The 12,053-nt window shown below is 38.5% G+C and overlaps 1 non-coding gene across 1 annotated transcript; it reads right to left on the reverse strand.

Annotated features, from left to right (window-relative positions):
* Window positions 1-10,588: 10,588 nt before the first annotated feature.
* LOC113063526 (U5 spliceosomal RNA) lies at window positions 10,589-10,703 on the reverse strand. Its single transcript, XR_003278712.1, has one exon. It is a non-coding gene; the product is annotated as a U5 spliceosomal RNA (small nuclear RNA).
* Window positions 10,704-12,053: the final 1,350 nt, after the last annotated feature.

Raw genomic sequence — 12,053 nt, forward strand, 5'->3', positions numbered from 1 at the left:
GAAACAACTAACATTGAATTAAGCATTACATTTTTAAGTAGAAATATTTTCCTGAAAAAAATTCCCCAATACTCTCAACTTTGAATAAAACATTTTTAATAATGTATCTTCTGCATCTTCAAATGATGTGATATGATTTAACCTTCAACTGCTTATGTTTTAAAACTGACAAAATTAGACATGTCACCTGTGGGTTTTTTTTAAGTGTGCCGATTTCCTGTTCTGACACATACTCGTGTCAGGGAGCTCACCTCTGTCCAACATTCACTGCCAGCTCTGATAAATCTTTATCAGACAATATTACCCTATTAGACACACCCTAGGCCACATTCATACTGCTTTAAAGCACTCATTTTCATAAATGTGGAGGAATAGGTCATAGGTTCTCCAAAAGAATCTTTACAATTTTAGCAGTTGAGGGCCTGAGCAATGCAAGAAAGCCTTTTCGAAGACATTTGTTATTTTCAGGTCTAAAGCAACAGGAAGAAGAGAAGACAGAAGGAACATTAAAAGACTTCCAGATAAATAAGTGTGCATCAACTCAGATTTGTAATAGCTTACATGGCCTACTGCTTCAGTGCTGCGTGGCGTGGAAGTGTGCCACTGCTGAGGCATTATTTAAGCCCAGTTTGCTTTGGTAGCGGCCTTCAGCTCCTCTGTATCGTTTGTCAGAGGTCACTTATCTTCCTCTTCACAATACCCCACACTCTAAAAAACGCTGGGTTGTTTTTTCAACCCAACTGCTGGGTTGAGGCCGTTGAATAGGACTTTGGGATGTTTTAACCCAAGTTTGGGTTGAAAATAACTCTCTTTTTCAACCCAGCGGGGTGGGTTGAGGACGCGGACGTGAAGGAGAGCATGCACGTCACGTCAAAATCGTACGTCTCCAGTGCGAGCAGCCGCCATTTTCTCAGCGTGATAGAAGCGAGAAGCGAGTGAAAGACTATGGTAAGTAACGTTAAATATTCAAAATGTAAAGTTATCTTTTATTGTTTACCCGGTTGTATGAAAGGCAGAAAGTTTTATGAAAGGCGGAAACAAAGGAGCTTAACGTTATATATATATATATATATATATATATATAAAAACGGACGCGGTTTTCGCCTCGGACACGGAGGTCTTAACTGCCTCATGTAACGTTACTGAACGGAGGATGTACTTTTAATATAACGTCTGTGAATGTATTTTGTCATATTTACATAAGATTTTACATTATCTGTTCTCTTTGAGGCGTTAACAGACGGTTATGGTTACGGTTACGCTCATGTGAATTTGTCTTTTTTTTCGCGGTTAAACTGAATGTATGTTTGTCTCCTAAAGGAAACGGCATTGTGTAGTAAAGACTAGCATAATTATTTTGAGGCTGTTGAAGTGGTAACTGTTAAAAGTATGTTTTACATGTAATATTTCAGACGTGTCTTCATTGTCCTCGCGCCGAGAGTTAAAGACACAGAAGCTGTTTGTGTGAGGAGTCACAGACCTGTGTGAGGATGAGGAGGAGGTGTTCTTCTGAAGAGAGGGACAGACGGTTTAAGGAGAGTAAACTTCAGAATAACATCAAGTTATCTTTATTTTTACTAAGACTAAAATAATGTGTGTGTTTTTTTTTAGATGTTGAAATCCAGAGACAAGATAACTTCATTCTTTTGAGACTGATGTAAGTTAAATTATTATTACTTTTTTTTTTAGAAAATTAATGTTTCTGTTGTGTCCTGCCTGTTAACTTCACATTTTGATGCAAAAACAGTGTGATTTTATATATGTATGTATGTATATGTTAATATTTTATTGAAACCATTGATGTCCCTCTTTGCAGAACTCAAACTAACTGGAGTTAAGGACACACAAGTCTGCTTGTGTGAGGAATTGGTTTTCTCAGCTTCTTCTGAAGAGAGGGAAAGATCGTTTAAGGCAAGTAAACTTCATAATTTCATGTTATCAGTTGTCGTTGTGTTTTACTAAGAGTAAAATAATGTTTGTTTTTTGTTTTTGTAGATGTTAAAAGCAAGAGACATGGGAGAGCGTCATTCCTTTGAGATTTTATGTAAGTTATTTTTAGAAAATAAATTTTTCTGTTGTCTCCTGCCAGTTTACTTCACATTTTGATGCAACAACAGTGTGATTATGTGCTCATTTCATTAAGACCATTGATGTCTGTGTTTTTCATTGCAGAACTCTGACCAACTTTGGAGTTGTCTGATTTGGAGAGTCATCATTCTTGGTCTTCGCTCTTAGAGGTAAAGTTCACACAAAAAATAATTTACTTGCCCTCAAGTCATTCCAAACCTATAAGACTTTTGTCTGTCTTTACAACATAAATTAATATACAGTATTGTTCAAAATAATAGCAGTACAATGTGACTAACCAGAATAATCAAGGTTTTTCGTATATTTTTTATTGCTATGTGGCAAACAAGTTACCAGTAGGTTCAGTAGATTGTCAGAAAACAAACAAGACCCAGCATTCATGATATGCACGCTCTTAAGGCTGTACAAACTCAAAACTATTTTGTACAAACATTTTTTTTTTCTGGGATTTAGCAATCCTGTGAATCACTAAACTAATATTTAGTTGTATGACCACAGTTTTTTAAAACTGCTTGACATCTGTGTGGCATGGAGTCAACCAACTTGTGGCACCTCTCAGCTGTTATTCCACTCCATGATTCTTTAACAACATTCCACAATTCATTCACATTTCTTGGTTTTGCTTCAGAAACAGCATTTTTGATATCACCCCACAAGTTCTCAATTGGATTAAGGTCTGGAGATTGGGCTGGCCACTCCATAACATTAATTTTGTTGGTTTGGAACCAAGACTTTGCCCGTTTACTAGTGTGTTTTGAGTCATTGTCTTGTTGAAACAACCATTTCAAGGGCATGTCCTCTTCAGCATAGGGCAACATGACCTCTTCAAGTATTTTAACATATGCAAACTGATCCATGATCCCTGGTATGCGATAAATAGGCCCAACACCATAGTAGGAGAAACATGCCCATATCATGATGCTTGCACCTCCATGCTTCACTGTCTTCACTGTGTACTGTGGCTTGAATTCAGAGTTTGGGGGTCGTCTCACAAACTGCCTGTGGCCCTTGGACCCAAAAAGAACAATTTTACTCTCATCAGTCCACAAAATGTTCCTCCATTTCTCTTTAGGCCAGTTGATGTGTTCTTTGGCAAATTGTAACCTCTTCTGCACATGCCTTTTTTTTAACAGAGGGACTTTGCGGGGGATTCTTGAAAATAGATTAGCTTCACACAGACGTCTTCTAACTGTCACAGTACTTACAGGTAACTCCAGACTGTCTTTGATCATCCTGGAGGTGATCATTGGCTGAGCCTTTGCCATTCTGGTTATTCTTCTATCCATTTTGATGGTTGTCTTCCGTTTTCTTCCACGTCTCTCTGGTTTTGCTCTCCATTTTAAGGCATTGGAGATCATTTTAGCTGAACAGCCTATCATTTTTTGCACCTCTTTATAGGTTTTCCCCTCTCTAATCAACTTTTTAATCAAAGTACGCTGTTCTTCTGAACAATGTCTTGAACGACCCATTTTCCTCAGCTTTCAAATGCATGTTCAACAAGTGTTGGCTTCATCCTTAAATAGGGGCCACCTGATTCACACCTGTTTCTTCACAAAATTGATGACCTCAGTGATTGAATGCCACACTGCTATTTTTTTGAACACACCCCTTTCAACTAATTCAACTAATTGCCCAATTGCACAGCCGTAAGAGCGTGCATATCATGAATGCTGGGTCTCATTTGTTTTCTGAGAATCTACTGAACCTACTGGTAACTTGTTTGCCACGTAGCAATAAAAAAATATACGAAAAACCTTGATTATTCTGGTTAGTCACATTGTACTGCTATTATTTTGAACAATACTGTATTTTTAGTTTTCTCATAATATTTGTTAATCCATTTATAGTTTAGATAATCAGTATTTTCAAGCTTCATAAATATAGAGTTATTGTAGAAGTTAATTCTGATATTTATATATGAATACATCTTAAATTATATGATAGCAAACATGTATGTTCAAAATAAAATACTGCTCTCCCAGACCAGCAATGGAGGACACAAAAAGAGAATATTAAATATATTCATACGTTTTCCAAAAAATTAGCAGATTTTGTATGAGTCTGGAAAAACATGAGGAGAGTAAATTATAAACATTTTAATTATTTGGTGAACTAACGGTTTGAAGAGCAGACCTCCATGTACATGAATATTGTGAGGTATGTGAATGTCATGTCTGTTTTAATGTTTCAGTAAAGAAGCTTTCTGAAAGCAATATTTATTCAAACAATATCACCTGTCCTCACACTAGTGCTGCCATTATAAACTTCATGAGAGCTGTGATAGACAGACATTAAACAACCGCACAAAGTGTTGAAACTTTAAAACCGATTATTTACCTATCCTTACGGATGTGAATACACCTCTACCTGAAAATGGATAGTTTAATTAAATGTTTAATTTTTTCAAATGTGTTTCTTTTAGGCCACTGATGAAGAACAGGCGGTGACTGGATGAATCCTGGTCAGAGAGGAGAATCTTCTTTCCCCTAAACAGCGGTGGTTTTAAAGGAGGACGCTGCCCTGGATGATGTAGAAGATGTCACATGCTGTGCAGATGGGGCTTCTTCATGATTACATCAGTTATGCTAAAGAGATCATGAAAATTGACTGTGATGCATGATCTGTATTCATGGACTAAGAAACAAACTGTAAGTGTATAATTTGTTAAAGAAAAAAAGTTAAATGCTTTTTCTGTGTTGTTTAGTAGAAGAGTTTACACTCTGTCATTCATACACCTGCTCACATTCTTTCACACACACACACATGCGTCTGTTAAATGTTATAATATCAAAGTTAATGTTGTGATTTATTTGTGTACTGTCATGCCAGAATAGTTGGAAAAAAACCTAACTAATTGTACATTTATTGTATGTGTTTTCGTATATTTTTATACAATATATACAATTGAACAAAGTCCAATTTGATCTTAAGTTATATTCATCAAATGTTCAATGCTTGGTTTATGAACTCTGTAGCTGTTAATGCCATCCTTTTCTGCATTTCTTCTAACATGTTACTTTTTGACTTTTCTCTTGTTTTTAATAAATATTTTCCTTTTGGTAATTATTATTTGTGTGTAAAAGTGATATTTAAAATGAACAACATTTGTAGGTTTAATGCCTAGCTCAATTTGGGTTAATTTTAACGTAGAAATGCATTGTTTCCCCACATGGCTGTACTCTGCGAGTTTATTTTCTGCCAGCAGGAGGCACTAAGAGCGGGAGAGGTAGGTTTCTCCAGTAACGGCTGCAGAGCGGTGCTGAGCTCACAAACGCTGCCTTATCAAGCACATGCGAAATGATATCGAACATTTTCTAAATACAGTAGTTTTCCTTCTGTAATACAGTGATAAAAAAAAACACCCGCTCTGGTTTTTTTTTTAACCCTGCAATATAGTCATTTTAAACCATAAAAAAGGCAACCCAGCAGGCTGGGTTAAATATGATAACCCAACTGGTTGGGTTAAAACAACCCAGCGCTGGGTTCGTCCCTTTTTGACCCAGCGCTGGGTTGTCAAAATAACCCAAATTGGGTTGTTTTCAACCCAGCAGTTTTTAGAGTGCATAGACTTTCTGTGAGGTTCAGGTCAGGTGAGTTGGCTGGTTAAGCAAGCACAGTAATATCATGGTCAGCAAACCACTTAGACGTGGTTTTGGCGCTGTGGGCAGGTGCTAAAGTCCTGCTGCAAAATGAAATCAGCATCTCCATAAAGCTTGTCAGCAGATGGAAGCTTAAAGTGCTCCAAAATCTCCTGGTAGATGGCTGCATTGACTTTGGACTTGATAAAACACAATGGACCAACACCAGCAGACCTCACGGCTCCCCAAATAATCACTGTCTACAGAAACTTCACACTGGACTTTGGATTATGTGCCTCTCCAGTCCTCCTCCAGACTCCAGACCTTGATTTCCTAATGAAATACAAAATTTATTTTCATCTGAAAAGACGACTGTGGACCTCTGAGCAACAGTCCAGTTCTTTCTCCTTACCCCAGGTGAAATGCTAATGATGTTTTTTCTGGTTCAGCAATGACTTGGTTCTAGCAGTGTGAAAGCTGTAGCCCCTTTCCTAAAGATGTCTCAAGTGTGGTGACTCTTGATGTGCTGACTCCAGCTTCAATCCACTCTTTGTGAAGTTAAGTTAAGCTCGGGGCCCGGTTCGTTTAGCCGGCCCTGGCCTGGTTGGGCGCAGTATGCATGCAGTATAAAATACAAAATATATTCTGGACCACAGAACAGATAGTATTTAATAAAGTTGTGACACTTGTCAAGTATGGTAACTCATACTCTGAATTTGTGCTCTACATTTAACGCATCCAAGTGCACACACACAGCATTGAATAGGGAACATACTGTGTACACACACCCAGAGCAGCGGGCAGCTAGATCCAATGACTGGGGAGCAACTGGGGGTTCAATGCCTTGTTTAAAGGCACTTCAGCCATGGGTATTGAGGGTGAAAGAGAGCTCTTTTCATTCACTCTCCCCCACCACAACTCCTGCCAGCACCGTGACTCAAACCTGCAACCTTCTGGTTACAAGTCCAACTCTCTAACCATTAGGCCACAGCTGGACCTTTTGTGTGCTGCCGCTTTTGTGTGCACTACTGTCATCATTACAACCACAAACATGTTCTATAACTACTACCCTACACTTTTCAATAAATTTAATTCAATAAATTTAATTCAATCAAGTATATTTAGGTTCATAATGGCTCTGGTTCGAGAGGCAACCTCATGCTCTCTAGTGATGCCAACAAGGAAGTGACTGAAACTGCAATTCATCGACTGGCCGCTTGAGTCTGGCTGCAAAAAGGAGTCAATCTCATAGACTCCTCATGTTAAAATGGCCAAATTTACAGCAGAAAATTTTTTTTACAGCCTGGAGCAAAAAATTATTTTGATCTATTTAGCTAATTTTTCCCTTCATGACAACTGTGAAGGTTTTTTTTTTATAACTCATCCTTTTTAATTATATTAAGTCTTAAAGTTCTGCATAATTAAGGGCGTAGCCACTAGAGTGACAGGTGGATTGCCGCTATGTGGGCGTGGCTTTTGCAACTAGCTTTTTTTGCCTATTTTTGATATGCACAACGGGCACATCCAGGAAAGTATCTGTCAATTTCATTACTGCCCCTTTTTAGGGGAAAATATACTAGATTTCCCTTAGACTTCCATTGAAATTAGCGGCAAAAAGCAACTTCCGTAAACAGCTGGCAGGCGTGAATAACTTAAGAAATCCATAAAACTAAACATGTACATTATATGTCCACCCTGCCTGCCACAGAGCATGGAAGATACATCCATAAACTTAATTTGGTGAATTTAAAAACACATCACTTCATTCTCAAAGTGTCAAATTGGTGTAACACCCAGTGGCCAGAGTCTTACCTAGACATTTACTCGTACCTCATCGAGTCACCAGGTAAGTAAATTATTTTACTTCGTATTTGAAAGTAAACATCTTTAAATATATATATTATGTCTTTATATTTAGTACTGTATGCAGTACTGAATGCACTTTTCAGTCCAGCCATACAACTAGCCTGGTTTAGCTTTCAATTAGCATCATACGTAATTCATGATATTTCCATAACAGCAAGATACTGATGATGATGGCAGGTAGCCATTAGTTTCAAATTTGGGGTTTTACAAACATTATGCACCTAACCACACAACAACTCTTTGGCATGTTGTAAGGTTAGTCCACTTCCTCAATCCAATACTGTATGCCGGTTTGTTTTCCCCTAAAAGTGAGCGTAAATCTGTTCATCAGAATCAGAATGAGCTTTATTGACATGTTTAAACATGGTATGTTTATACCTTGTTGTAAATTAAACATTGTTTCTAGTTCAACTAAAATAAAATATGCTATATAGATAAATATTCTCCATGAGAGCAGAGCCCAAGGCTCATGGCCAGTGGTGTTTGGACCCAAGTTTGAACCTCTGCTTCATGATGTAAAAGGGAATCATTCAGGAGCCGTCCCAGTGGAGGGGAAAAGATTTTACTCTTATTGTTTTATTCCAAGCAACGGGGCCATCCCGGGGCAGGAAAATCGCAGGCTAGGAGGGGGTAGTGATGCTGGGTGTAACTAAAAAGTCTCATATCTCCTGAACTGCAACTTTCTTTACCACACTATTCAAAACCGGAAGAGCCGTCGCGGTCCACCGGGTGGTGGAGGAGTGTCGTGCCGTCCACCGAGGGCCGTCCAGTGCCACTGCCAGGCACTACGGAGGAGATCACCCAGCAGAATTTTTTTTCTCCTCTCTGAGTGACACCTGCTTGACCCACTGGTCTCGAGTCCCACGGAGGAGATGGAAGGATATAAAACAAGAGCGACGACCTGGATTTTAGTTGTGTTTTGATTTTGTTTGTGCGCGGCAGTCGTCCGTGAGGGGACATGAACTGGACATCACTACGGGGAAGGGGGGATAATCGTCAGGGAGGCAGGGTTTCATATTTTCTTGAAGCAGCCCTGGGCGCCGCCACCTGCTGTTAGCATTCCATTGACTCCTATTCATTTTTGCGTCACTTTGACAGCGAATAACTTTACATCTGAGGCGTTTAATGACTCCATTTATCCATTACTTATTTCTAAAGAAACACGAAAATGTATAAAAGGCTCCATTACCTTGTATCTTACGTTATGGTCCCTTAGAAGCAGTTTTTGTAAAAAAAAAGAAAAAAATAGGCTAACGATTGCGTCATAACCTGCGACTCTCTGTCGCACAGTCCAGAAATTACCATATGGCCAGGAGAAGCTCACAGGCAATCTTTTACTGTCTATGAGGCAATCAGGGGAACGCAGAGGCATAAAAGTAAAGGAAGATCATTAATCAGAATACTTACCAAAATTTGCTCACCTTCTCTGCAAGATTCGGTGGGTGATTCAGATTTCTCTTGGCAAAGCGATTAGAAGACTTACAACTGTCAGACAGGTTGCTCACTTGACATCTACGTCATCAAGCTCAGTTTGAGTCTGCACAGTACGCTCGACCCCCAGGAAGTGCGTACTTCTAATTGACTTCACTTGTCTCCATTGAATCCAGTGGGGGCACTGTGCCCATTTATTTTACTGTCTATGATAATTGTGCACGGGCTCGGTTCAAGGCAACCATGCCTAGTGTGAGTACACCCTAAAAGAGCATGCAAACCAGACTATGTAAAGCGTGTACTATGTAGGTGTTTTGAAGGTTTTTTTGTTAGTTTGTTTGTTTTTGCGTCGTGAGAATACTGATCAAAATAGCTCTTGTCATGGTCTTACTTAATTAAGTCATATCATGTAATGATTAAACTAAACATTTAGAATTTTTACCTCAGTGTGTTTCTGAGTTTATGTGTGTTGTTAAGCTCATTTGTTCTGAAGTCTCTCACAAAAGCCCCTTTCACACTGCTCGTAGCACCCGTCATATTGCCGGAACATTGCCGGGTCGCCTTCTGTATGAAATTAACCACGTCCCGGGATTGATTCCCGCATTGAACCCGAGTCGAGGACCTAGTAACATTAAGGGGTTCGACCCAGGAGGAGCGCTGTGTGAACAATCTAATGCAGTGTCGAAGTGATGACGCGCGTTATTGCGCGAGTCTTTTACCGGCTGTTTTGAAGGAAGATCAACATTCGCCACGAAAAAATATGTGCAAACTGTATTGAAGCAGAGATCAGTTAGTTCCTCACTTTCCGCGCTGACGCAGAGATCGTTCGCTTGCTTCAGTGAAAATATACCTTGCCTAATGTTTTCGACACTTACATTACACATCACGCCCTGATGTCACGTGTCGTTACGGGATCTTTACGGGTTGTGTGTGAAAGCACGCACATATCCTGGGTAATCACTGGCAGTGTGAAAGTGCACAATCTAGCGACCTGGGAACAATTGCCGGAACACTTTACCCATGTATTTGCCGGAATGGCAGTGTGAAAGGGGCTAAAGAGTGAGCCTCAGCTCGTCCTTGTCTTTTGTTTTCAGATATAATACAGCAGTTCTGATGACGCAGTAACTTACCAAGGGGAAGAAAACAATCTTTGGTCTGTCCAATGATAGTAAACAGTCATTATTTCCGTCAGACTGCAGATGCTTTAAGCGGTAATGTGACGAAAAATATGTAAGATCCATCGTTTCCGAGTTTAAGAAATTTTAAAGCCTTATATTAGGATAGCATTATTTAAGTCATTGTAACCCGCGGACACACAGGAAAATAAAAGCACTTTTAAAATAAAACATAAAAAAACTGTTTACGATCTGTAAAGAAGCATGAGTGTAATAATTAAGTAACACCATGAACATATTAGCGCGGCTCACGTACAGTACACTTAAATAAAATATTACATCGAAACACATTATTAAAATATCATCTAACACAAATGAGTTTACGAGTTTATTTACATTGATCTAGAATATATATATATATAAAATTCACGTACAATAATGCATTAAAAGCTTTGGACAAGTTCTTTACAGTTAAGTTTTACGTTTTAATCTTATTTTTACTATTCGAGAAGCCCCGCTCAGAGCAGGGCATCAAAAAATTACTTTATACTCATTATGTTCCTCCCCACGGAAATCTTTAGTAAAAGGCGAAAGATTTATACGATCTGAGGTTAAACATGAGTGAATAGTTTTAAAGTTCATCCGGGTTCAGTTACAGATTAGTGGAGACACAAACCTCAATGAAGGTGACCACACAGCGACCACTACAAATAAAATTAGCCCAATCAATTAACAAATAAATGAATAAATGTATCATAATATATATTTAAGATGTATATAAGTACTTAATATAATAATAACAATTTAAAGTTGGGCTTGCAATGCATCTTGGGAGCTCAAACTGCGTTCCTGCGTTAGACACGTGACTTTAAACGCCCCTCCCACTGATCTATCGCTTTTCTTTTCTTTTTTTGCAAGCATAAACAATTCACTTCAACAATTAAATACAACATTGGATGACCTTATGGATAGAGAAATAATATAGGATTCTTATTATATATGTATTCTTATACATAAGAATACATAAATACAACATTTATTTTTTTATTGATTCACTCAAATTAAACATTTTACAGAAGCCAGGGGGTGAACACAAAGAAAAAGAAATACAAAATTACAGATAAAACATTGATCTATCTCATGAATGGTTTTCACGTGATGTCACACCCTTTCTCCACTGACCCCAGTTATTTTTAGAAGGATTGCGTTTAGTAAGACAGTGATATTTAAAGGACAGATTCTGTATTCGCCTTATTGATGATGTTCACTAACTCAGTTACCTGGATTTGATTGTTGATGATTTGCCATGATCTTGGATTGTTTGGTTTTTTGAAGCTCATCCTGAAGTTTCTAAGATAACAGAGTGTGTTAAAAGTGTAAAAGATTGGATGACCAGTAATTTTCTCCTATTAAATTCTGATAAGACAGAGATATTAATTATTGGACCAAAAAACAGTACACAGAATCTAGTAGACTACAGTTTGCAACTAGACGGATGCACTGTTACTTCCTCTACAGTCAAAAATCTGGGTGTTATATTAGACAGCAACTTGTCTTTTGAAATCCATATTTCCCATGTTACAAAAACTGCATTCTTCCATCTTAGAAACATTGCCAAGCTACAAAACATGTTACCTGTTTCTGATGCAGAAAAGCTTATGCATTCATGACCTCTAGACTGGACTATTGTAATGCACTTCTTGGTGGTTGTCCTGCATCTTCAATAAACAAGCTACATGTAGTCCAAAAAGTTCCGTATCAGTTACAAATGATCATTACTTACCTGTAAAGTCCTGGTTTAGCTCCTGCGTACCTAACTAGCCTTCTACCACGCTACAACCCATCACGCTCCCTAAGGTCACAAAACGCTGGACTTTTGGTAGTTCCTAGGATAGCAAAGTCCACTAAAGGAGGTAGAGCTTTTTCACATTTGGCTCCCAAACACTGAAATAGCCTTCCTGATAATGTTCGGGGT

This window comes from Carassius auratus, chromosome 45 (assembly GCF_003368295.1).
Source record: "Carassius auratus strain Wakin chromosome 45, ASM336829v1, whole genome shotgun sequence".
Classification (NCBI taxonomy): domain Eukaryota; kingdom Metazoa; phylum Chordata; class Actinopteri; order Cypriniformes; family Cyprinidae; genus Carassius; species Carassius auratus.